Source organism: Ananas comosus, linkage group 19 (genome assembly GCF_001540865.1).
Source record: "Ananas comosus cultivar F153 linkage group 19, ASM154086v1, whole genome shotgun sequence".
Classification (NCBI taxonomy): Eukaryota; Viridiplantae; Streptophyta; class Magnoliopsida; order Poales; family Bromeliaceae; genus Ananas; species Ananas comosus.
The window spans coordinates 106,695-132,779 of NC_033639.1; the positions used below are offsets into that span (position 1 = coordinate 106,695).

The 26,085-nt window shown below is 34.5% G+C and overlaps 1 long non-coding RNA gene across 7 annotated transcripts in view; it reads right to left on the reverse strand.

The window, feature by feature from the left end:
• LOC109724900 overlaps nucleotides 1–7,492 on the reverse strand; it is a 28,372-nt gene extending 20,880 nt beyond the window's left edge. For 2 of the 7 annotated variants that reach the window (XR_002220110.1, XR_002220109.1), the window contains exons 1-2: nucleotides 7,194–7,490; nucleotides 6,898–7,038 (exon numbers count right to left, since the gene is read on the reverse strand). This is a non-coding gene — a long non-coding RNA (uncharacterized LOC109724900). Of the gene's footprint in view, nucleotides 1–6,897; nucleotides 7,039–7,193 lie in introns of all 7 variants that reach the window. The other 5 variants (XR_002220107.1, XR_002220106.1, XR_002220108.1 and 2 more) reach the window with 5 other exon arrangements.

The window sequence follows — 26,085 nt, forward strand, 5'->3', positions numbered from 1 at the left end:
CTTTGAGCTACTCCTTTCAAGTCGATGAAGTTTATAAAATGTCAAGCATACATTAATCTTTGAAAACTAGTCATGTATTGTCAATTTGAAATCCGCTGGGGTTCCCTTTTCTTTGAGACCAAGATACATTTAGGCCCCGTTTGGATACCTCTAAAAACGTAGCATAGTTAAACTATGCTACGCTGGTAGGAAAATAATCCTATGAAGCGTTTGGAAGAAAAAAAAATGACGTAATTTTTGGAGTATAGTTATACTATACTCCAAAAAATGGAGTAAACTTACAATCCACTTTAACCAAAGGAAAAAATTCCACCATTTTGGGCTCCCAAAGATGTATCAATTTTTAAATTTTAAATTTCAACATAAAATTTTAGATTTCAAATTTTAAAATTTTAAAATTCAAATTTAATTTTGATTTTAAATTTCAAATTTTAAATTTCAAATTTCAAATTTCAAAAACTTCAAATTTTAAATTTTAAATTTCAAATTTCAAAAACTTCAAATTTCAAATTTCAAATTCCAAATTTCAAATTTCAATTCAATTTGAAATTTCAATTTTTCAATTTTCAATTTTAAAATTTCAAATTTCAAAAAGTTCAAATTTCGAATTTCAATTTTCAAATTTCAAATTTCAACTTTCAACTTTCAACTTTCAACTTTCAACTTTCAAATTTCAAATTTCAAATTTCAAATTTCAAAAAGTTCAAATTTCAAATTTTCAAATTTCAAAATTTCAAATTTCATTTCAAAATCAAAATTCAAAATTCAAATTTCAAATTTCAAATTTCAACTTTCAAAATTGCTTCAACTTTCAAATTTCATTCAAATTTCAAAAAGTTCAAATTTCAAATTTCAAATTTCATAAAAGTTCATTTCAAATTTCAAATTTTTAATTTTTAATTTTCAATCTTCAAAATTTAAATTTAAACTTAAATTTAAAATTTTAAATTTATAAATATGTAAATTTATAAATTATTAAATTTGAAATTTAAAATTTTAATTATAGATTTTTTAAATTTCAAAATTTAAAGTTTAAATGGTATACTTTAAGTTTTAAATTTTAAAGTTTCAAATTTCAAATTTGAAATTTCAAATTCCAAATTTCAAATTTCAAATTTAAAACATAAAATCTAATTTACTTTTTAAATTTTAAATTTTAAATTTTAATTTTATATTTTGAATTTTTATTTTTAATTTTTAAAATTTTATTTTTAAATTTTGAATTTTGGATTTTGAATTTTGAGTTTTGAATTTTGAATTTTAAAATTTTAGAAATTTAATTGTTATAAATACTGTGGAATTGTATGATATGTATCCAAACAGCTTAAAAATGAAGTTGTGGAATTTTTTTTGTAGTTACAGAATTCCGTATTTCATTTAGACCAAAACCATAGAATAAAAATTCCATGGAGTTTTTTAACTATGCATCCAAACAGGGCCTTAGTTCTAAATAAATGCAAGTTTTTCTATCCAAGGGTTTGTATTTGGTGCAAAATACTTTTGTATAACATTAAGTATTGGGGCAAACTGAAATACTTAAATTTGGTACGTAGGGCGCGTTTGGTTCGAATTATAAAAGATTACTAGAAATGAAAAGATCTTCGAGAATCTTATTTCTATTCATCCTATTACTAAGAATGTGATATTCTTATATTTAGTTCGTACGGTCATATTATTTAGTCATATTATTTAGATTATAAAAAATATACAATTAATTTATTTATTTTTTTAATTAATTTTAAATAATGCTATAAAAAAATTTCAACAAAAAAGATGTTGGAAACATAAGTTAGAAAGAGAAAACATAATTTAAAAAATAGAAAGAAAAATATAGTCGAAGTTAGAGGAAGTGAGAGAGTTGAGATTTTAGAAAAAGAGGAAAAGAGAGAGCTTAGTTTAGAGAGAGAAAAATAGTTTAGAGAGAGATATGAGATTAGAGTGTAAAAAAAAATAATACGAATTAGCCGGCGGGTAGAGAGAAAGAAAGTGATTAGACATATTATGATTACCCTCAATCTATTAATATGAGGATACCCCCTCTCAAGGAAATGGGATTAGTACTTTGGGATGAATCTCATTACCAAGTAAATTTAATATTACCAACTAGATTACTTACTACGTTTAGCCAAATACCATCATATTTTTTTATTCCTATTGGATTACTAGAAATCTTAAAAAGATAACGCGGACCAAAACGCACCCTTAATACTATATAAAAATAACATTATTTATCTATTTTGATATCTTATATTCAATAATTCTTCATATAATAAGCTGCAATTTTTTTGGTTAAAAAATTGATAGTTGGTCTAATAAAATTCGGCAAGTTAAAAACTGTACAATTTGATAACAAAATCATCCATAAAGGCTGATCACAAGATCATGAGATTTGCACGTGGCATGGCATCACCACCAATCTTAATTCACCTGCTACATCTTCTTTACTACGTAAGGGTTAAACAACTTTACTTTATGCATTTGCAAATGCTCACCTGCGTAATAGTGGATAAGTACATTTTTAAGTTGTGGTTAATTGGTAATTAGCTCAGCTAATAGGCAACAAACGATAATGAATTGCTGAACTTTGTATTATAAATGATTGTATTGGAGAACAATTCATAAAAAATAATGAGCAAATGTTGGCGGTACACCTCTTTGGGGGTGTAGGGTATACACCCCACCCATCCAAGGGTGGGGTATACCTTGTACATCCCGATAGGGGTGTACAAGAAAAAATAATTAAGAGGGAAACTTCAATTTGCTCCCAGCACATTTTCATTTAGTCATCCTATTGTTTAAAAAATTTTATTTTACTACAATATGGTTCTCTTTTTGTGTTCAGCCAACTAGAATATTGTAAAGTCCGCAAATAATAAATTGTATTATTTTTCAACCATAATCTCAATCTGTATCCTGATCTGACATGAAATTATGGATATGGATCTGATAATGGGCTATGGAAATCAAGTTTATTATTTTGGGCCCAATCTATTAATGTTATCTAATTTTTTCGCAAGGCCGCTCATTAGAATGAAGGTTGGACAACCAGATTATGGTCCAGCTTGGATCCGGCCCGGCTCGTAAATAGGGGACTTCCACAGGCTCGGAGCTTCATGGGTTAATATTGAAGGTTTGATGACCTAATTATTGCCCTTCTCAAGATCAGGCGTCCTACTCGGCCCGGAAGTCCATATTAGGCCAAGGCTGGGAGGCTACAGGGTTCTGCCCGCCACTTATACTTGTAGGCTCCAATCCGGCCAAGCCTGGAAATTGGGGCCTTAGTATAGGCCCACTCCCGAGACGCAGAAATAATATTTTTCTAACTATACATTTTATATATTCCTAATATTTACATTTTAAAAAAAACGCTCAGAGAAAGACTTATTCTCACAAGGCCTGAGCCTAGGCAGTTTGTACGTGCTCGTTTAGTAGTAACTGGGCATTAAAGACTTAAATGGGCTGACATAGCCCATAGGCCTTAAAAACTAACAATCCTTGGGCTAGAGGAAACAATTTTATGGCTTTGTTGTTCTAATGAGGTTGTAATTTACAATTGTTGTTCTAATGAGATTGTAATAATCTATCTATACTAATCCATGAATCTCCAATATCTTGCTGACATGGCATTACCTCCTTCTTTCAAAACTCCTCCCTTTCATCTCTCAACCTCCAAAACTCCTCATCTTCCAAAACCGTTCTCTTCTCATCTCCCAATAAAACCACAATTGAATGCATATAATTGCACCAAAACTATTCCCTCTCATCTCCCAACCTCCAAAACTCCTCATCTTCCAAAACCGTTCCCTCCTCATCTCCCAATAAAACCACAATTGAATGTATATAATTGCACCAAAACTATTCCCTCTCATCTCCCAACCTCCAAAACCCCTCATCTTCCAAAACCGTTTCCTCCTCATCTCCCAATAAAACCACAATTGAATGCATGCACTTCAACAAAATTTTGTAGGATTATTGACCTTCCACCTGTTGAATTGAGAGCGCAATAGAATAGAAGGTTCGATTTCTTATAGCTCTACTTCTAGCAGTAGTTTCTTTTTTCGTTTTTCACATTTAATTTGTTGTTCGCTTGGAGCTTAGGAAAGCATTTTTGGGTGTTTTTTTTTTTTTATTTTTGGCACATTTTTTGTTTTTTTTAATTCGTTCTAACTTCTTGAAAAGTTTCCTTTTGTTTCAGAGAGATGATTCTTTTTTTGTCTTGAATGTTTAGAATATTTTTCCCAATATTATTATGGGGATTTTTTCTCCCTTTTTTGAGAAGCTTATTCAAGGGGCTTTTTATTGTTGGTTTTATTGTTGGTTTCTATATTTTTCCTCTTAAATACAAACCGACACTAATGTGACACTTATAATATTGGATTATTATCATAGTGTATTATACAATAATTAAAATATCGCATCGATGTCGCCCGCGCGCGTGTGTGTGTATATATATATATATATATATATATAATGCTCGGGTCACTTCACTATTGATTTTTTAAAAAAATATGATTTGCGTCAAAAAAAGAATCGGACATATAAAATCTTTTCAGTGTGCTCTTTAATATTTGTTATCTTTCACTTGCAATATTTCAAACATTCTTTTATAATATCTATGTAATAATTTTTCTTCTCGTATAATTCTTACTTTCTTTTTTTTTGTTTCTTTTATTAATTTTTGTTGAGTTGTGATTTCATTTTAAATATTTTTTAATGTATTTTTTATATTATTAAGTCTAGTCAAATATAGTTATATTTTTTTTCTTCTTTACATTCATATTTATTTATTTAATTTGTAAATTTTTATTAAAATATTTTTTTTCGCTGCATCGCGCGGGTCACTACACTAGTTTAGCATTAAGAACTTTGAGCAGGTCGTCACAGCCCATATGCCGTAAAAGTAAAACTAAAAAACTAATTTTTCTTTGCCAACAATAAACAATTTATTGATGCCTTATCTTCATTCTAATGAGGTGGTCAGTCACTAAATCCACCAGAACTAGCTCCTAGCGAACCTATTTTTATTCTCGCCCGAAATCTTTTTTCCCAAATTTCTCTTCCCTCCACTGTCCTCGATCTCGAGGGAGTTTAAATTTCAGTTCCTCGATCTTAGTTTTGAAATAGAGAGAGAGAAAGAAAGAGGATCTTAATTTTGAAATAGAGTGAGAGCGAAAGATGAGTGGTCATGATTAGGTTGTCAAGAAAAAGGATAAGCTAAAAGTAAGAGGTTCTTACCAAAGGATTCAAAGTTTAAGCGGACAACGCAAAATGTCCAACCATTGGAGGTGTGACATGATCCTTTAGAAAAGTTAGTGTAGATAGAATATTCAAGATTTCGAACTCAATAGCTCTATAAAAGAATAAAGGAAAGCAATATACACAATAAAAAGATATTCACCCAGCAAAACAGCAGTGTGCTTCGATGAACAAAGGAATAAATTGTAAAATGAGTTTTAAATTACCCGAAATCTTATGATCATGCAGGCAAAACAAATCCACTCAAATGTTTTAATCAACTGATTTGAATATAGTTTCCGAATTGATCGTCTATATATACGACTAGTTTTAAAAATATCATTACCTTCTCCCAAATCTTAAATAATACCTTGAAACATCAATATTGAAACAATAATGAAGAGGAGAATATAGAAAGATAGGACGAAATATAGGCACGTGAGGAAATGAGACATCCAAGCAAGGAAAGAACATAGAAAGAAATCAGGTAAAAAGCATATATGAAAGAGTCAAATGAGGAAGAGGAAAGATGAGCTCTGTCAAAGGAAGAGTAGGAGTGGTAAAACAAAACGTATGTAAAATGACAACAAACAAAAATCAAATACTACATAAAAGAAAACCACAAACAAAGAAGAGAAAGAAAGGGGAAAAGGAAGGATAAAGGATAGTGGCCGGAAAAGGATAATATATAAATGGAACAATTAACAAAATGTTTATAAACAACTACAATAAGAGAAAGAAGGAGAAGGAAGAGTATCTTCATTAAAGAGATGGAAAGGAAGCATAAAGATGTTTTCTTCACCAATCACAGTATCAATCATTAGTTAAAGAAATAAAACGAGAAGGTTAGAAAGAACTAGTTGAATTTTATACTCAATATGTTAGAAAAAGTAGCAGGGTTACTTGATTGGGTAGGATGGATTTGCATCCAAATAATAGCATTACATGGGCCAAACCAAATTCATCCCACAGTTGATTTTGGTAAGGGATTGGCTGGTCATGGGTATACTAAGTCCCTCAAAAATTTTGTATCAACTATTTGCTTAATAACATAATCTAAGTCTCCAACCTATTTTATCCAAAATGACCTTTTCTCTTAATAGAAATGTTTCATTTCAACGTATATCTCTGTTTGAGTCCTAATGGTACAACCAACCATGACCTATNTTCAGTTCGCCTCACTTATTGATGTTATAAAAAGCCATTTTGCACCAAATATGAACTCTTATCAAAACATGCACTCATTCATAACTAAGACCAATCTCTAGTTCGGAGCATCACATCTATCCCTTGGCGACCCAAAAGAAACCACCGGTTAGATTTAAAATTGACAAGAGATGACTACTTATCTAAGTTCCATGCATGATCAACATTTAAAAATCGTAATCAACATCGAAGGAGTAGCCCAATGTGTATGTTGCCTAAAATAAGGCTACCTCTAAGCTACTAGATGTGTGCAAGCACAAGGAAGTCAAAGAAGAGGAAAAGTAACTGCGCCTTGAATTGTATAATTTAGTTCTGAACTTATGATGTTCTTACTATAAGCCTTTTCTTAAGAAGAGTCGATAGCTCTCCTGTTGTTTTATTGGTTGATCTGCATCCTAAAATTGTATGCAGAGCAGATATGTGAAAGAAAAATAGATTATGAAAAGATAATTTGACCTTATCCATGCTGGCGTTCAACGTTTGATACATTCATCTAGCTGCGCAATGGTGTCCTCTCTGATCTCGTCTCGGAACATTCAGAGTCTCTTGAATGTCGTTCTCATCTCACTGCAATAATTTTCCGTCTGCAAGAAAGTACTGAAAAGAGATGCGTATCAAAATATGAAGATCACGGATTCCATCTTAAAATCTGAAGAAACTAAAGCAAATCGTGAAATAGCTAAATAGATATAGCAACTAAGAACTAAATAAAAAGGGATTTGAAGATCGATGAACAGGGATAAATCGATTACCTCTTTCGCTTCGAACCCTAACTCCAAAGGGAAATACCTCGCCCACCAATGGCGAGAGGTAATCGGGGATCAGAAAAGCAAGGGAGGGCACGCCATTGGGTTTCTCCATTCGAGGAATCAAGCGATCGAAGGAGAAGCACAGGCTCGCTCTAAGGTTTTGTCGATGCAGGAATCGGGGGAACGACTAAAGCGAGGAAACGAGCGATCGGAGGGGAAATGAGAGGACTGAGCGGGAAGAGAGAGCGTCAAATGGAAGCCTCAGCAGCGTCGTCGTATGGGCTAAAGACCCAATCCATTCGTTTAGCTTTATGTACGGACCGAATCAGGCCCAATCCGATTACACAATGGTACAAATTCTCGGAGACCCCCTCAACTATAGGCAATTTGTACAATTTGACGGGAAGATAAAAGAGTGATCTCCGGAAAACGAAAAAATGAGCTGAGACCCTATGGGCAATTGAAAAAGATCCGGCCCAACAAGAAAACATTGGATTCAATCCGGGCCGCAACAATGTCACACCACATTTGTGCATAGTTTCGTCTAACAACATATAGGCCTAGGCACTTAGCTCATGGAAAAAGAGGCCTAGAGCCCACTCAAAGGCTGAGGTATTGGCTTTGTTATGTCTTACCTTTGGAGTGTTTTCATTTTTTAACCTGAAATAATTCTCAAGCAATCAAAGTCCAGTTTAGCTCGTTGTATAAGCTCCGGCTTCTCCGCGCAGTGGTCATAAAATTACATTTCGAAATAAGTGATATAATTTGATCTGTAGTTTAAAGCGTTATGAATCATATTTTGAAGGGTTGTGCAAGGCTTTCATGTTATCTTATGTTAGACTCCGTGAGTGAAATTTCTTATTTTGACGCTATTCCGCAAAGTTTTTCTTTCTAACTATTAAGAAATAAAAATTCCACGAATTTAGAAAAATCGATTGTTCTCATATAATTTTATCAAAAGCTTTGGTACATTGGAAGTTGGCCCGAATTTCTTGTGGACAGGAGTGATGGGATACATGGGAAAGTTTAATAATGATTGAAGTGGCCTTTAGTTGAAATTAACATAAAATTTTGTGTAATGTAATATAATCAAAAGAGTGTAAAATTATTGAACAAATTAAAATCTAATTATAGCACATTGCAAAACTAGAATGGAAAAGAAATGTTTCCATCTCCCCTGAGAAGAAAGTACAGAGAGATATATATTTCCGTGATAGCTCATTAGCAATCATAAATATTTTCATCTCTGTTGGATAACGATATGGAGAAATATTCTTTGTTACGGCCCAGTAGGCCCATCCACCCATTCAAATCAATCAATCCCTTTTTTTAAAAAAAAAATTGAATACTAAGTCTAAACCCTATTTTTTAAAATATATATATATATATATATATATATATATATATATATATATATATATATATATATAGATCTACAGTAGACCACACGGGTGAAGTAGTTTGGACCGAATTTTGAAAAATTCACAAATATTTAGTCTAAAATGTCAGTTCATATTTGGGCTTTAGTTTTGCAGCCTCTCTTTCTATGATTATGCAAATGTTTAGGCCTATGGGCGTTTGGTGACAAAATATCTAAGCCCGGTGAACGTACCTTCCGCCCAATTCCGAAGACGGAGTCGGTGCTTTGTTTATAGTGATTCTGCAGCTCAATCCAACATGTCAGTTTTTTAATTGGATCGGGCTTTGCGTTGGCAACCTGTCTATCAAACGACGTTAGGACTTCGGTCGTCTACAGATTTCATTCATCGAACCAATTTGGGGCCATGGCCTATGAATCTATTTTTTACACATACAGCCCTATCGGCATTGGGTGAGAAAAATCCAAGGATGGCGCCTGGTGTATTCATAGTCATAGGTTGGGCTATAGCTCACAACTTACCCTTTTATTAGGCCTATGAGCTACGGTTGAGAGAACCCAACCCCTTTTTGAAGCCGAATTTAGGAAAATCACACGGCTCTTCAGTCTATTTAGTTCATATTCGGACCAAAGCTAGGCCAAACCTAATTTGGGCCTGATTTGTGTAGACCAAAATAGTGTTTTCACTCATGCAGCAGATCAACCTAATCTGTACCAAAATAGTGTTTTCAGTCCTGCAGCAGATCAACCCAATATGTAACTTTGGGTCCGGCTTAGGCTCCCAGCCTACGAAAATGCCATTTTATAGGCCTGTAGGAATCACAACCAGTCCACTCGGCCTATCAATCTACCATTTATAGTCCTACAAGCTCGTTTGTTCTCGCAGCGTAGACGTATGGGGCTTCGAAAAATCCAATCCCGGTCAAACTAATTTGGGCCTAATTTTGCAAAATCTTTGTGATCGCATTGGGAGCTGATAAAATATTGAACATTGCTAGCATTTTTAATGGTTTATCCCCAAAATATACAAACAAAAAATAGATCCATACGATTTCCTTCCTAGATCCAATCCTGTTCCTAAAAACAATGAATATTTTATCTGATGCAAAGATTCTTTTTCCAAATGCTTTATCGAGTGACGGCAAGGGAACAAAAAAAAAGAGAAAATAATAAACAAGTAATTACGCTAAAACAAAATGAACAATTTGACCTCTATGGTTTAGGTTTTAGAGTTTAATGTTTTCGGGACTTTGGAGTTTAGGATATAGAGTTTATAGTAGGTCTTAGGTTACATCAACCATCTAATGCATGTTTATTCATAACTATGAAATAAATATCCTGATGCAACCATTAGTTTAAGCGAATATCCTGAAAATGACAAACTCGACTCTAATGCATCGTGGTTTGATTTGATTACATGTAAACCAGCATTCCATATTGTAAATCTATTGTAAAGAGCACAAAGTATGCTTAGTATGTAAGATCCACTTTCCACTTTTATATATAATAAAGATTCTTGACCTGCAAATATTAAACACTAAAATCAGTATTTTAATACTATTTAGTATTTACTAAACAAATTGAAAACAATCCTGCCAAAATCATGCATGACAGTGATCTGTAACTAACTTGGTTTACACAGTCGCAAGCGTTAGACCATAGACTAAATATTTAGGCCTAGAAATGGCCCATCTGTAATCGCGCCCATTATTATATTGTATAGCTTCGGACGCGAATGGACATGGTGGGCCCAAATAGGCTGAGGGCTCCACATAGTGTTGCAACATTGTTACAAATAGTAGGCACCAGCAATACCGGTCCATATAGCAGAGGGCGGCCTTCTACTTGGCAAGTCTCCGTCCTGGCGTCCAACTTTGAAGCAAGAAAAGAAAATGTGCGCAAAATTAAAGTATGTGAAGACTTTCTTACAAACTTGAAAGTATGAATTTAATTTTTGTTTACTAAATGATCTTAATATTTACAATTTGAGAGGACACACAGGAAGGACCGCTAAATGATTTATTAAAAGCGTAAATTCTCGTATTCACAATTTTGGATTTTCAATCTTTGCGAACCAATTCACGTATATATAAGGAAAGGTAGCGTCAATTCTCATAAAAATTTTTTCCAGACTTTTCAAGAAAAATTGATATAATACAGCAAGTGCAAAAAAAAAAAAAGATTCATAAGTTTTAATGCAGAATGTACATGTTTTATTACCTTTTTACTTTTCTTTTGGTCCCTTTGTGGCAAGACCTCTTTGCCTCTCTCATATTACTAAATTTATTTTTTTAATAAATAAATTATGTTCTCAAAAAAAAAAAAAGAGTAGAAGAGTATTCTTCAAACCCTTCACTCATATTTGAATCGAGCTTAACTTGGAGACTTAATTTACTATTTTAAATACACGTAATAAGCATTCGATGGAAAACTCAAGATCAATTAAAGTCAGTTACGCCTAATTTTGAAAAAGTAGAAGAGTTTTCACAATCATGTTGCAGCTCAACCTAAAATAAAATATCATATTTGAATCTGTTTTGAACCTGCAGCATATGTATCAGCATTTAATCGGCTTATAGCACTTTGGGAAAACATATATTTTGCCCTGTCAAGCTTGGTTCAACTTTAAATTCGTATCTAGATGGTCGTACAAAAAAAAAAAAAAATTCTTACTCGGGCTAGAATATTCGAAAATCAAATGAGCTGTCACAACCTTGTTCAAGCACAAACCCAAATCTAAGCATTATTTGGACCAGGCCTTAGTACGTAGCCCATAAAACAACCATTTTATTGGCCTACGGGCCGGATGGTCTCAAATTTGTTTTGAGAAACTAAGCCCGATTGTGAGGCGGGCTTATTTCGACGTGTCAAGACTATGCTAGAATTATTGTTCTTTACAATAGTCCTTGATGTTTACTATTGAATTAGCTCGTGTGGCCCATGGGCCCTTCAAAAATTTATGGAAAATTTGATATTTCTGTACTTTACAAAAAAAATTAGATGTAGCAATTGAAAAGAAAAGATCAGAAAAATGGAATATACTCAAAATAAAAGGTGTCTCTTACTGAGAGGAAAAGTAGCGTATAGAATGCATACTCATATCACATAATTAATTTTATTTTTCTAATCCGACATTTGATGCGGTCTGCATTAGCATCATCGTGCTAGCCTCTCAAATATTTTCATTATGACACTATTAGATGTATTAGTAGCTAAATATTACTGCAATAACGCAATGACAACAAGAAAAAAAATTAAGGCATAAAAATGTTGAAGATTGAACTCGAGGACTCCAAATGGTTTTTTTTTCCCAAAATTCCTAGGTAATGAAAGAGGGTCCAAAATGTTAGGTACTTATTTCAAGTTTTGAGTAAAAGGTTAGAGAATTGGATCTCTTATATAATTTACCCTGTTATACCTCAGCATAAAATCAAAGTTTATATTCGGACCAAGCTTTGACCAATAGCAGGCCGGGCCATTGTATGTTCCCAGATGCAAGAGGAAACTTTCCAATACAATGAATGACATTATATGATAATAGCATGGACAGGGCCCTTTTTTAGCCCGGAGACCTATCTCATTATGAGAGTTGCACCAACCGAGGATATCTTGTAGTTGGGCCAGGGCCTGCTCGGCCCGTCCCGTCAGTAGATTAGGCCACTCCCAGCCTGGGCGAACTTTTCGGGTTTGTGGCCCAGCAGGGCCCTTAGTCCCTAATACACCAGTCCATGTCAGGCCAGGCTGGACCGGCCCGTTCCGGCCCAGTTTTTTATTTTATAAATTTTTATATTTAAATTGTTTAAAATATAATATTTATAGAGGTTTTTAACAATCAGTAGCGATATTATGGTTAAATAATTTAAACTTTTTTTTTAAAAAAAATAGAACTTAAAAATCATTTGGACAAAAATTTAAAGGTTAAAATTCTTCCAATAGAATTTTAAAACGTTTATAATTTTTTAAAAATTATTTGGTTGGAAATTAAACAATATAATTTGAAAAATATTTAAACAAAGCTTAATTGCTATTCACGCTCCGCTTAGTGTGGCATGGGCTGGCCTATTGGAGCCTATGCCTAAACTTTTTAATTTAAGTAAATAATTAGTAAAATAGAAGGGTTTTATTTTGTGTGTATTATTTATATATTAAAGTCCCAAGCAGTGAAAAAACGTTTTTGAAAAGAATCCACGATATTTTTTTTTTTTTCTATTTTCTTTTTGCTTCTTGGTTAGCCTTTCGGCCAAAACCGGCTCATATGTGACGCAGCCAGCCATCAGGGAGTTTGGCCCGATTTCTTTGTGGACGGGATTGAATCTGATATCGTTTAATTATTAGGCCGCGCTTACTTACTAGTCGTCCTTGTGTTAAAATTTCAAATTTATTTATTTCTTGTTATTTCGTGCTTTTTTCTTGTTCAACCTATCTAAAATTCAATTAGATTGCACAACAGCCAATGATGGCCCCCAACTCGCGGTGAAGAGTATATATACTTAATTTTTTACTAAACTAAAACAAATGAATTTTTGATTAATACAATTTATATAAGGAAGAGATGTTCTGATAGCCCATGAGCCAATTATGCCCAACTACCTAATTCAAACCTAACCTTCATTTTTCATAGAACGCCATTTTGGAAATAAACCCCTTCTACCTAAAACGGAAAGTTCTGCAATTTTACGAAAGGTTAATGATCGGGGATAGGCCGGATCCGGCCGATTAAGGTGAGATAGTTCAATAATAGCCCACGAAACGTAAGATGGTAATGCCGTACAAATAAAATGGCCCTTAACGGGCCGTCCGAGGGCCTACTACGTTTTGCTTACTGGGTTTTCCATTTTAGGTAAAGTCGAAAATAGCAACTCTCGTAAATTGCCCAAAATGGAATGTTTCAGTGTCTCAGGGCCGGAAATATATACTGGTCATAAATCTTGTTTTTTTTTTTTTTTTCTTTCTTTCTTTCTTTCTTCTTTTTTTCTATTCTGGAGTGATAATAAAAGAGAGATAATTGCTTAATTTTGAGGTAGCAATATCATAATGGAAAGATTCGCTACAAATATTTTTTTCTTTTTAATCATATTGTACATAAATAAAAAAGTGCGAACTATTAAAATTTTGATATTATAATTTTACTCTAACAGTGATATTAAATTTGATCTAGATACTTTTTTGGTAGAATTTAATAGTATTTCTATGTGCCTTTTATTAATTTGGACACTAGAACGTAATAAAAATTTGGATAGTGAATTAAAATTTTAAATTTTAGATATTTAGTTCACATGTTTAATAGAATGTGCCCTAAAACTAATTTTATTTTGGGGATCAGGTATTCCACTTTTAGAAGATGCTAACAAAAGCTTATGCTGTTATGCAAATGAAACTTTCAATCTCGGGGCTATTAACGAAAATTACTATTTCCGACTTTACCTAAAAAGGAAAGTCTCTGGGCGATTTTACCAAAATCGGAAAGAAACGTGATGGAACGTGATAGACCTGATCCGGCCCATTAATGGAACGTGAACTTGGGTCCCTATTTATGTCTGGGCTAAACGTGATGGCCTATAACCCAACAACAGAGGTGTGATGGCCTTCGATCTAACAGAGGTGTGATGGCCTATAAGCCAACAACAACTCGGCCCAAGAACCCATTGTAGCACACAGCCTTTTTTTTAATCCGTAAAAGTGCATGAAGCCCCACCTCAAGTATTGAACATTTTTTAATAAACCATTTAGCTATTTTTCTTTTCAGTAAGATCTCTCAACTTCTTTTTACTTCTTTAAATATTAGATTCTGATACATTTAATTTTTTTTGACTAAAACCACTCGACCTTAGAAAAATGATAAATCAAAAGAAAAAAGGATCTCGGTGAAAAAACCAAAAAGAAAAAAAAAAGAAATGCTGAGGGTTTGTAATACATTATAATATACGAGGTATACTATACAATAAACTATGATATATAAAGTACACTATACGATATATTATAATATACAAAGTACAGTGTAATATAAATAGGCCTAGGAACGGCCCAAGCATGGAGCAAACTGGGCTTCAAATAGTATACATTGGGCCTTAATAGGCCCAATTTAGTTAACGAGCTGAGTACCTTTTTTGGTAAAGTTGGAAATAGTAACTTTCGTTAATAACCTAGAAAGTTTCACTTGCCCCGCTCAATATAAGTTGCAAATTTTTCCTTTTCTTTCCCTTGATCCCCCCTCCGGATCTAGCTAGTACGTTCGAAAACTTTGAACCATATTCTCTCCCGGATCTAGCTAGTATTTTTTTTTTTGAGTGGTAGATATATATGTAATTAACAAAAAAAAAAAGAAGAAACAACGGCAATGATTTAAAGCTCTACTTTAATAAAAGAACAAAATAAATTAAGGAGGAGCCACCCTCTTTTCGCAAAAAGAAAATAAAAAGAAGGAAAATACGCATAATAATGGTAATAAAATAAAATAAACATATATTACGACCCCGGTCGTGCGAATCGATCAAAGCCCACGGAGGGCGGTGTGGTCACCGCTCAGTGAATGTAGGTTCATTCACCCCATTACTATACTCCACGTAAAATTAAAAACGGCGCTACGAAATGGACAAGGGGGCGGCGTGGGGTAGGTAACCTCACAAATTACACAGCCTGCGAAGAATGAGCGGTCCCCGCAGACGAGGCCTACTAGGCCAGAGTGAGGCTCTAGCCCATTGGTCCAGAACCCACCCGGCCAAACCAGGCCTGCGGGGTCTGGTCCAGCTATTCGGGTCGCGCGATGATTTAGTCTATTTTCTTATCCGAACTCAGTGACAAATGCCCTTAATAACAGCCCAAATATAGAATAAGATGGGCCCTGATAAGCCTATTTTTGAGGTATTTTGTTTTTTATTCTTAAATAAGTAAAAAGTTGGATTGAGCTAAGTTGAGCCCATGGACAAATGGANAACAAATAAAAAAGAAAAATCCCGTGAGATTTCTCTAAATTTATCTATTTTTGTTTGCTTAAAGAAAAAGTGCCTTAACAAGAGAATAAACAAAAAGAAAAAAAAAGCAAATTACAGCATAATATTAAGCTCGAAAGTGAAAGTTTCCATTTTCGGGCCATTAACGAGACTTACTATATCCGACTTTACCTAAAATGTAAAGTCCGAAAATGAAAAATAGCCCAACCCGCGAGGGGCCTTACGCCGGCCCGTTTGGAAAAATCGGCATATTAAGACCAAATATTATACTTATCGAAGCCCATGTCGCTCCTCGTGTGCGGTTCCTCGGCCCATTTACCAGTATACTTGTATGTTATACTGTACTATGTATATATTAGTGTACTGTATAGTATACTTTGTATATTATAATGTAGTATACCCCCTAAACTTTGATTTTTTTTTTTGTTTTGATTTTTTGACTAAGGTCCTTTTAAATTTTTTTTTTTATGAGGTCAAATAAATTTAAATATATCAAAATATAATATTAAGAAAATAAAAAATAAGTAGAGGGATCTCAATAAAAAGAAAATTAATTAAAAGATCTATTTCAAAAATGACCAATACTTGAGGGAGGCTTCATGCATATTTACCTAGGAAAAAAAAAAGGATTTGGACTAAAAGTGGTTGTCGTTGTTGTTGGGTGACGGCCCATCACACCCTCTCTTAGATGGAAGGGGAAATACTCCGGAGCCGGATCTAAGTAAATGGGTCCGCACGTTGAGCCCAGTAACAAATGGGCCAGCTCCAATCCCCCTTTTCCGTTTTGGGTAAAATTGTGGAGCCTTTCCATTTTAGGTAAAGTCGGAAATAGTACGTCTCATTAATAGCCCCAAAATGGAAAGTTTCACTTGCGGACCCTAATTTGCCCCGCTTATGTCAATATATTCTACAAGTGGAACATCAAATTCCCAAAATAAAATTAGTTTCAGGGCACATTCTATTAAACATGTGAATTAAAGCGTGAAAATTTTCAAATAGATATTTGAAATTTAAAATTTTTAAATTACCATCTAAATTTTCATTATTTTCTAATGTCCCAATCAATAAAAGGCACAAAGAAAAACTATTAAATCCTACCAAAAAGGAACTTAGATCAAATTTAAATACACCGTTAGAGTAAAATTATAATATAAAAAATTTTAAAGTTCACTCTCTTTTATTATTTACAATCTGATTAAAGAGAAAAAACAAAAAAAAAAAATTTGTCGTGAATTTTTCCATTTTGATATTGCACCCCCAAAAAGAAATTTCCATGCATTTATAAAAAAGAAAAAAAAAAGGTAAGAAATTTATGACCCAATATATTTTTCCGGCTCAAATAGTGAAACTTTCCATTTTGGGTTAATTCACGAGAGTTACTGTTTTCCACCTTACCTAAAATGAAAAGCTTACCCAAAATGGCAAAAGGAGAAAAAGGGTAAAAGCAAGTTAGGCTGCAGGAAAATTTCCGTTGGTTTGGGGCTCCAGTGAGCACTTTTCCGTAAAGTCCGAAAATACAGTGAGATGGGCTTAGAGGCTCCGCTCACTGAACTCCCCGGGACAAACAGGGTTGTCGACGGCCCCCCGACCATATAATGAGATGGGCTTTGGTAAGGCCACTATAGAATGGAACGAAAGCACTTTTGATAGCTTAGTTAGAAATATAAGTGTACAACACAAGGCCTGCTACAAATTAAGCCAGAAGTTTCAGATTAAGTCCGGTCCACCAAAAAATAGGGTCCAACATTTAGGCCGAATATTGGCAAAAGGTCTGAAAGAGCTCATGTGCTTTCTATTTCAAGGAATAAATGGACCTCAGGACGGCCTAAGTGTAGAATGAAATAGATCTGAATCCGGACCAGCCATAATTTTAGTCTGCGAAGGCCAGGAGGCTGCACGCCTCGGGCTTCGCGCTAATAGACTTGGATCTTCTTGTCCAGTCGAGAAACCCCGAAGTTTGAAATCCCGAATTTTGGATATTTTATTTTTGACCTCGGAGCAACCAAGTATTCTAAATAATGATTGTTAATGTGTTAAAAAGCATTTTACTTTCACAAGTGTTATCCATTCACCGGCAGTCTATCTCATTTCTACATCACGTCCAAAACATACTTTGTTTATGTTGGTAGTTTTATTCATGTGGTTATTTTCGAAACCATTTTAAGACTTATTTATCCATTCTATTTTGGAAAATCACCCTTAGACCTATTTTGACTTGTTGCATGATAAGCCGTGCTAAAAAGTGCAATAAGGTCTTACAATTCTCTTGATAGTTTCTTTCTCTGCTAAATTTGTGTCATTGTTGTTCCATTATTTCATACTATACTTGTTGCTTTTCAGGCGGTATCTATTTGCGTGAGAATGGTCTGGGTTGGGTCCTTTTTACAGCTTAGGGTGGGCTGGACTATCAAATGCAAAACTTAAAAAAAAAAAAAGAAAAACTATGAATATTATCGGCTTCTGTGCATAAGGCCCAATACTGGAATGCTGGTTGGAACAAGGTGTTCATGGTCCGGTTTCTACAGAGGCTTTGATCATTCCCAATGTGCATGACTGGGGATAGGCCTTAAGCCCGAAAGACTACAGACCCCGGGTTTCACATGCTTAGTACGAAAATTGGAGACATGATCATGGCCCGGGCTTATCTCAGCTGGTTTCAATACCTGCAAGGTTTTATGGGTGTGCCAAGTCAGGCCCAACCCTCGGTGCTTTTTTTTTTTTTTTAACGACATGATGCACGAAAGGTTAGGAATTTAATTGAAATTTGGATAAAAGGCTAGCGACTTTTCATATAGTTTACGCAAATAATAAAATGATGTCACTATCATTTTTTTTAATTCTCAGTGTATTATAAATTTTTTAATTGTCCATAAATTTTTAAAAACTTAAATATAGATTGGCAAATATTTTGTAAATTTTATTTTAGCTCCATATATCCCTAAAACATCTAATTTGTATCTGTTTAATTTTCTATTTTTGAGTGCCCAAAAAGAAAATTTCCCGGGCTGCAGTAAAATCTCCGTTAGTTTGGGGCTTGATGAACATGGGACTTCCCTGTTTCCGTAAAGTCCGAAAATAGAGTGAGATGGGCTTAGCGGCCCCGCTCACTGAGCCCCCGAGACAAACAGGATTGTCGCCGGCGACCCGAGAGATGAGCTTTGGTAAGTCCACTGTAGAAGGAAACGGAAGCTGGTTCGAATGTTCGATAGCTTGTCAGAAATATAAGTTGTCAACACAAGGCCTGCTAAAAATTAAGCCAGCAATTTCAGATGCAGTGCGGTCCACAAAACAATAGGGTCCAATATTTAGGCCGAACTGAAAGAGATAACAATGTGTGCTTATGATTTCAAGGAGTAAATGGACCTCAGGACGGCCCAAGCTTAGAGAAAATTTAAGTCTGCGAAGGCCTAGAGGATACTTGCCTCGGGCTGTGCACTAATAGACCTGGATCTCCTTGTCCAGTGGCGAAACCCCGAATTTTGGATATTTAAGTTTGAATTTACACAATCTCTCTCCTAAGTAGTGGGAGGACTATACTGGAGCAACCAACTATTCTAAATAATGATTGTTAATGTGTTAAAAAGCATTTTAGTTTCACAGTTGTTATCGATTCACCAGTGGTCTATCTTGTTTCTACGTCACATCCAAAACATACTTTGTTTATGTTAGTAGTCTCATTTGTGTGGTTATTTTCAAAACCATTTTAAGACTTATTTATCAATTGTATTTCGGAAAATCACCCTTAGACCTATTTTGACTTGTTGCATGATAAGCCGTGCTAAAAGGTGCAATAAGGTCTCACGATTAATTCTCTTGATAGTTTCTTTCTTTGCTAAATTTGTAAGATTGTGTGTCATTGTTCAGACTATAATTGTTGCTCTTCAGGCGGTTTCTATTTGCGCGAGAATGGTATGGGTTGGGTCCTTTTTAAGCTTAGGGTGTGCTGGACTATCAAATGCAAAACTTTTTTTTAAAAAAAAAAAAAATCTATGAATATTATCTGCTTTTGTGCATAAGGACCAATACTGAATGCTGGTTGGAACAAGGTGTTCATGGTCCTGTTTCTACACAGGCTTTGATCATAGTTGGAACAAGGTGTTCATAGTTTCTTTCGGGATTGGCCCGAAAGACTACAGGCCCGGGATTCACATGCTTAGTGCGAAAATTGGAGACTTGATCAGGGCCCAGGCTTTTCTCACCCGCTTTCACTGCTTGTGAGGTTTTATGGGTGGCCCAAGTCAGGCCCAACGCTCGGTGCTGTTTTAGATCCACCTAGTCATTTAACTTATGATAGTTATTAAAGTAAAATTTTGCAAAATGTAAATGTTTTTGTAGTTACGAGTCATTTGTTGTTCTAAAAAGTGACCAGAGGCATTAAATTTTATAACATAAACAATTAATGCGATAAAAAAATCAGTTTATTTGACTTAAATAATTTATTTTTTTATAAAAATTAAAAACAAAAGATGAGATGACAATTTCAAATAGGCTTATAGTTGGTATTATTACTAAAAGAATTAGACCTTCATAAATTCATTGGAATAAAAATATTTAAGATGTAATCAATCATCACAAACCTCCTTTTGTTTTTTATTCACATAACAAGAAAAAAGCTTGATATAAATAAATTTGGAAGAAATAAAAATCATGTTTGTTGTCTTTTAATACTGAAGTGAAGTCGATATAGTTTCACCAACTTGTTAATTTAACCTAACTTTGTACTTGTACTCCTTGACGTTTAAAATATATCTTTACTTGTTGATCTAATTAATATGTTTTTTTTTTTAACTTATATAAAAAAAACGTTTTTAGCACTGCTATACAAATATACAATGTAGGTTTCGAAGGATCACATATTTGTCAATCTTGTGCTCTCTCTCTCTCTCTCTCTCTCTCTAACATATTGGGTTCCGAAAAGAGAGAGCAACAATCGGGCTTGGGCGGGCCCATAGCGCCTCGCACTTTCCAGCGTGGTCCTTTACATCCGCTAAATTTTGACAGTGCCTCCCCCAAAGCTTGTTCACAGGCCCATTTATCTCCCGTCTTTGTGGATACTTTTATTTTGTGATTTTTGTAATAATTTTGATATTTTGTGGATATTATATTGACATGAATGTTATCAAATTTAATAATTTTATTTACTCTTAAGGAAAAAACTGAAGTTGCTAAATTAGTAATCAAAAAGTTATTAAATTTAAAATAAAATATATAACTATATGTGGTAACTCCAAAAAAACTCTCAGTCAACAAAAAAAGTAAAATGAGAGATCCGTGCAATTTTACTAAACAAACCAGTGTTCTCCGGAAAACAAAAGAACTAGCTGAGATGAGCCGCTAGAATTAGAAAGCCTATGCGCCATTGAAAATTAATCTGGCCCAACAAGTAAACATTGGGTTCCATGCGGGCCGCAACAGCGTCACACTGACTTTGAGCACAATTTCGTCTAACAAAATGGGCCTAGGCACCTAGCTCGGGGAAATAGAGGCCTAGAACCCACTCAAAGACCGAGGGGTAGGCATTGGTATGTCTTCCTTTGGAGTGTTTTAATTTTTGGGAAAACTTCAAAAACTCCCCCTGTGGTTTCGTAGTTTCTCACTTTGTCCCCCTGTGGTTTAAAGTGTATCAATTTACCACCCTGTGGTTTCGTTTTTATCTTTTCGGTAGCTTTTTCGTTAATATTTCGTTAAATTATATACAAAAAACTTCAGATACCCATCTAGATTTATCAAATATTTACTTTAGTACCTTTTAATTTTAACTTTATTACTGACTTAAGAAAAAAAAATAATGAAATTGATAATAAAAAGAGAAAAATAAAATCATAGGGGGGCAAATTGATACATTTTAAACCACAGGGGGGCAAAGTGAGGAACTATGAAACCACATGGGGGCTTTTTGAAGTTTTCCCTCAAATTTTTAACCTGAAAAAAATCCCAAGCGATGAAAGCCCGGTTTAGCTCCTAGTATTAACCCTGAGCACTGGAGATTGCCTTAGAAAATTACATTTTGAAAGAAGTGATATAAGGATAGTTTTTAAGTAAGAAGTGGCCTACGACGCAGAGGAACAGTTTCAACAAACCATGTTTTTTTTTTTATATAAATTTGATCCATAATTAATTCAAAGAGTTATACATCATATTTTCGAAGAATTGTGCAAAGTTTTCATGCAGTTGACTGAATCTTTTTTATTTTTCTATTATGCAAAATTTTAATAATTTATGACTAATCAAAAGAAAAAACAATTCCCACGATTTTAGCAAAATCGACCGTTCTCTTATAATTTTATCCTCGGGAGTTTGGAAATGTCCATTCTTAGGATTAAAAACAAAACTCCCCAGTAAAAATATTTGTCAAAGCTCATTTTATTGTATTCTTAAGATCTTCCTTGATTTGTGCCGCAAAAATTGGTTGGCCCGATTTTTTTATGGACGGGAGTGAATATGAAAGTTTAATAACGATGGAGCGGCTTTATTTAGTATCTGACTTTGTTGAAATTGAAATAAAATTTCTTACAATGTAACCAAAAGAGCGTTAGATTAATTAACAAATTCAAACATATTTCAAAATTAAGAAGAAAAATAAATATTTCCATCCTTTATTGTAGGGAATAGAGAGATATATATTTTTGTGATGGCTTATTAGGCACCATAAATATTATCATTTCTGTTTAACAACGAAATGGTGAAACACTGAAATATATCTTTCTTAAAGCCAACCAGCCAGGTAGGCCGACCTACCCCTTAATCATTTTTTAAAATTGAACCCTAAACCCCGAACTTTTGTTTTTTTTTTTTGTGCCTTTATGGATCTACAGTAGACCACTTTGTTAAACTAGTTTAGGGCTTTAGGCCGACTTTTGGACACATGGGTCATGCATCTCACATCTCTGTTCATATTTGGGCTTGGGTTCACAGCCTTTCTTTCTTTGATAAAACAAATGTTTAGGCCAATGGCCTAGGTTAGCCCGGTCAACATAACTTGGGCCTAATTCCGAAGATGGAGTTGGTGTTATTATAGTGCAAAATCACCCAACATGTAAGTTTATAATTGGATCGGGCTTGTGTTCGCAACCTATTAACCTATTGAATCCTGGATTTCACACCTTACCCAACCAATTTGGGCCCACGGCCTATGAATCTACTATTTACAGCCCTATGGGCATTGGGAGAGGAAGAAAACCTAAGGAAGGGGCCCGGTGTCTTCAGAGTCATGGGTGGGGCTTATACCTGCAGCTTTCCCTTTTATTAGGCCTCTGGGCTACGGTTAAGAGAACCCAATCCCTTTTTTTGGGCCGCTTTGAGGAGAATCACATGACTCTTCAATCTATTTAGCTCATATCTGGACCAAAGTTTGATCAAACTAATTCGGCCCTGATTTCCGTGGACCAAAATAGTGCTCTCACTCATGCAGCAGATCGACCCATTATGTAAGTTTGGGTCCGGGTTAGGCTCCGAGACTACGTAAATGCCTTTTTATGGACCTGTGGAATAGCACCGAGTCCATCCAATTTCGGACCATAGCCTATGAATCTACCATTTATAGGCTGACGAGCTTGCTTGTGCTCGCAGCCTATACGGATGGGCCTTCGGATCGGTCAAACTAATTGAGAGTTGATAAAATATTACACATTGCAATCATTTATAATGGTTTATCACCGGAAGATATACAAAGAAGAAATAGTTCCATATGGTTTTCTTTCTAGATTCAATTTTGTCCCTAAAAACAATGGATATTTTTATCTAAATGCAAATACTCGCTTTTCCAAATGCATTACGAAGCAAGGGCAAGGAAAAACAGAAAAGAATAAACAAGTAATTAAACTAAAACAAAACAAACAATTTGGCCTTTTAAGTTTAGGGTTTAGAGTTTAACATTTTAAGAATTTTATGTTAGGATATGGAGTTTGTAGTAGATACTAAATTACACCAACCATCCAATGTATAGTATGAAATAAATATCCCGAGAGTTAATATCCTAGAGATGACGTGTCCGGGGCCTAGAAACGAGCCCATTATTACATTGTGTAAGCTTTGGACAACAGGGAGCATGGTTAGCCCAAACAAACTTAAGGTTGAAAACAACACTGTTGCAATAGGCACTAGCAAAACCGGGCCATAAACCAGAGGGGACTTCTAATTGGCAAGTCTCCGACTCTCCGTCGAAGTGAGAAAAAAAAAAAAAGTGCGCAAAATTAAAGTCGTGCATGTTAATCGCTACAAATTATAAAAGTTGAACCTTTTATTCATTAAAAATGTACAATAAGGCAGTTGATTAAATTCTAAAAATTTATTTGTCTGGTGAATCTACGAAAAAAATATCATTTACAATCTTATTTCTTGCGAAATGAAAACTTAGCATATATTCCACGTGTAGCATACAATGGATCAAGTTTTCTTTTATTTTTTTGTTTTTGGTTGAAATTGCAACTAAATCTTATTGTTGGTTATTATGTTTATTCTTTATAATTTTATGATGAGCTTTTGATTCTTGTCTGGGCCTATGGTTCTCAGATCAAAAATTTTTGGTTCTTCTCTGGGCCTATGGTTCTCAGGTTAAAAAAAAAAAAAAAACAAAAAAACCAATCGTGGTTGACATAGTTGGGGCCGAATTCTCAGCCCAAGCCCTAGTCCACCTCGACTTAGCTTCTGGCGCTCCTATTTATTCCCGCCCTCGCTCTTCTCAAATTTCTATTCCCTCCATCGATCGCGAGGGAATTCAAATTTCGCTAGGGTTTTTCGACCTTATTTTTGAAATAGAAAGAAAGAGCGAGAGCGAGAGCGAGCGATCACCTTCTTCCATTTCGCCTCCATCGATCGATCCATCGAGCTCCACCTCAAGAAATGCTAGGGAGCCCGATCGGAGGGTTCGCTCCAATGGCAAAGCGTTATGGTGATCACCATCGTTTGGTGGTAAGCGTTGAGGGGGAGGACTCCATGAAAAGGCCGAGTTCACTTTTAATTCGAAGCTCATCATCATTGTTCTCACCATCATCGCCGGCGATATTGTGCAGTTCGCTGATGTGTTCGCCTCCAACATTTCTCCCGGTGACATATTTCTCTATTTGATTTCGACCATTTCTTGGTTTACGTTTATATTTGAGCCTATATAATTTCTGTATAGTATTTGAGAATGCTTTTGGAGATATTTTCTCTTCTACAATTTCTGGATTTCCATAGCACTATTCTGTAAGCTTGCGTTAAGTTTTATCACTAAAATTCGGTAGATTTCTTAATTGTAATTGGTTTTAGATTTTGTTCTTTGAACAATCTCAAGGATATCAGATTGTGAATAAGAACTAATAAATGCTAATAATAAACGGGTTTATTGAACGATCACGTGATTGCTTGTTTGTCATAGAACCTAAAATGTATTGGAATAACATTATAATTCGGCAAACATTCTGTATCTTTTAATCTTTTAATCTTTTTCTGCGCGATTAGATTGGTCTCCTTAAAGATTAGAATGTATACGTTCTTTGAAGAAAAAAGTTTAAAGCCTGGAAGATGTATTTTGATGGTGCCCTAAACATGATCCCGCCTTCACTTTGTCAGAGTCATGTTCCAACAATGTGTTAGAATACACGGCGCTGATTGTGGGAAGAGAGCTGGGAAGAGAGCTAGCCTGTGACATCAAAGTACATCAACTGGAATAACTAAAAGTTGGTAATTAACCAAATGAACAGCATATATGAAGTTAGAAAACCAGATCTCTTACCTTTACCCTATCATAGAGCAGCGAGCAGATTAGCATGTTCCTTCGCATATTTAAACAGCGAACATGTGCCAAGGAGATAGAACACAAAGACAGATGCACTAGCCAGTCTCGCAGCTTCTCTGTCTTTATCAGAAGGAGAATCCATGACGGGTACGGTCTATGAGAAAAGAATCATGCCACTAGAGGTCATAGATTGGTTTAGAATTGCAGATTCTTAAATCTTTTCTCTAATTCTCTGAACTAGGTTTCGTTGTTTTATGCAGTGAGTAACACATTGCAAAAGTGGAAATTCTTATTTATGAAAATTTAGAAATTTCCTGAAGTACATCTAACTTTGCGCATTACCTTTTCATGATCCAGAAGAAATGGATTAAACCGATAAAATTTTTGTCCAGCTACTTGATCATCTGACCTTAAATACCTTGAAAATAACTTGTTGTAGTGCCATTCAAGTCATAGCTCATGCCATTCAAGTTAACACTCATCATATATATGCTAGAAGCTATTCCATATATCATTCTTTCATGCATGCGTTCCCTAGAGTACTGAATACTAGTAACTCTTAACACTAAAAGCTTCCATATATCTCGTGTTTGGACTCCAAGATGGCCTGTTTGAACACTCCATTAAACTCTAACACCAGTTCTGAGTTGTAACCTTATTTTTTCTCTGCTTACTTACCTGTGCCACACTGACTTCTTACAAAAGAGGCATCCAATGTTTGGTTCATATTTTTTTACTGTCTTAATCTAAAAAACTAGTTATTATATGGAGAGAGAAATAGATATAGATATGGTTTAGTCACTATCTTGTTCTATATTGATTACTTGATTAGGTTTAATTGACAAAGTT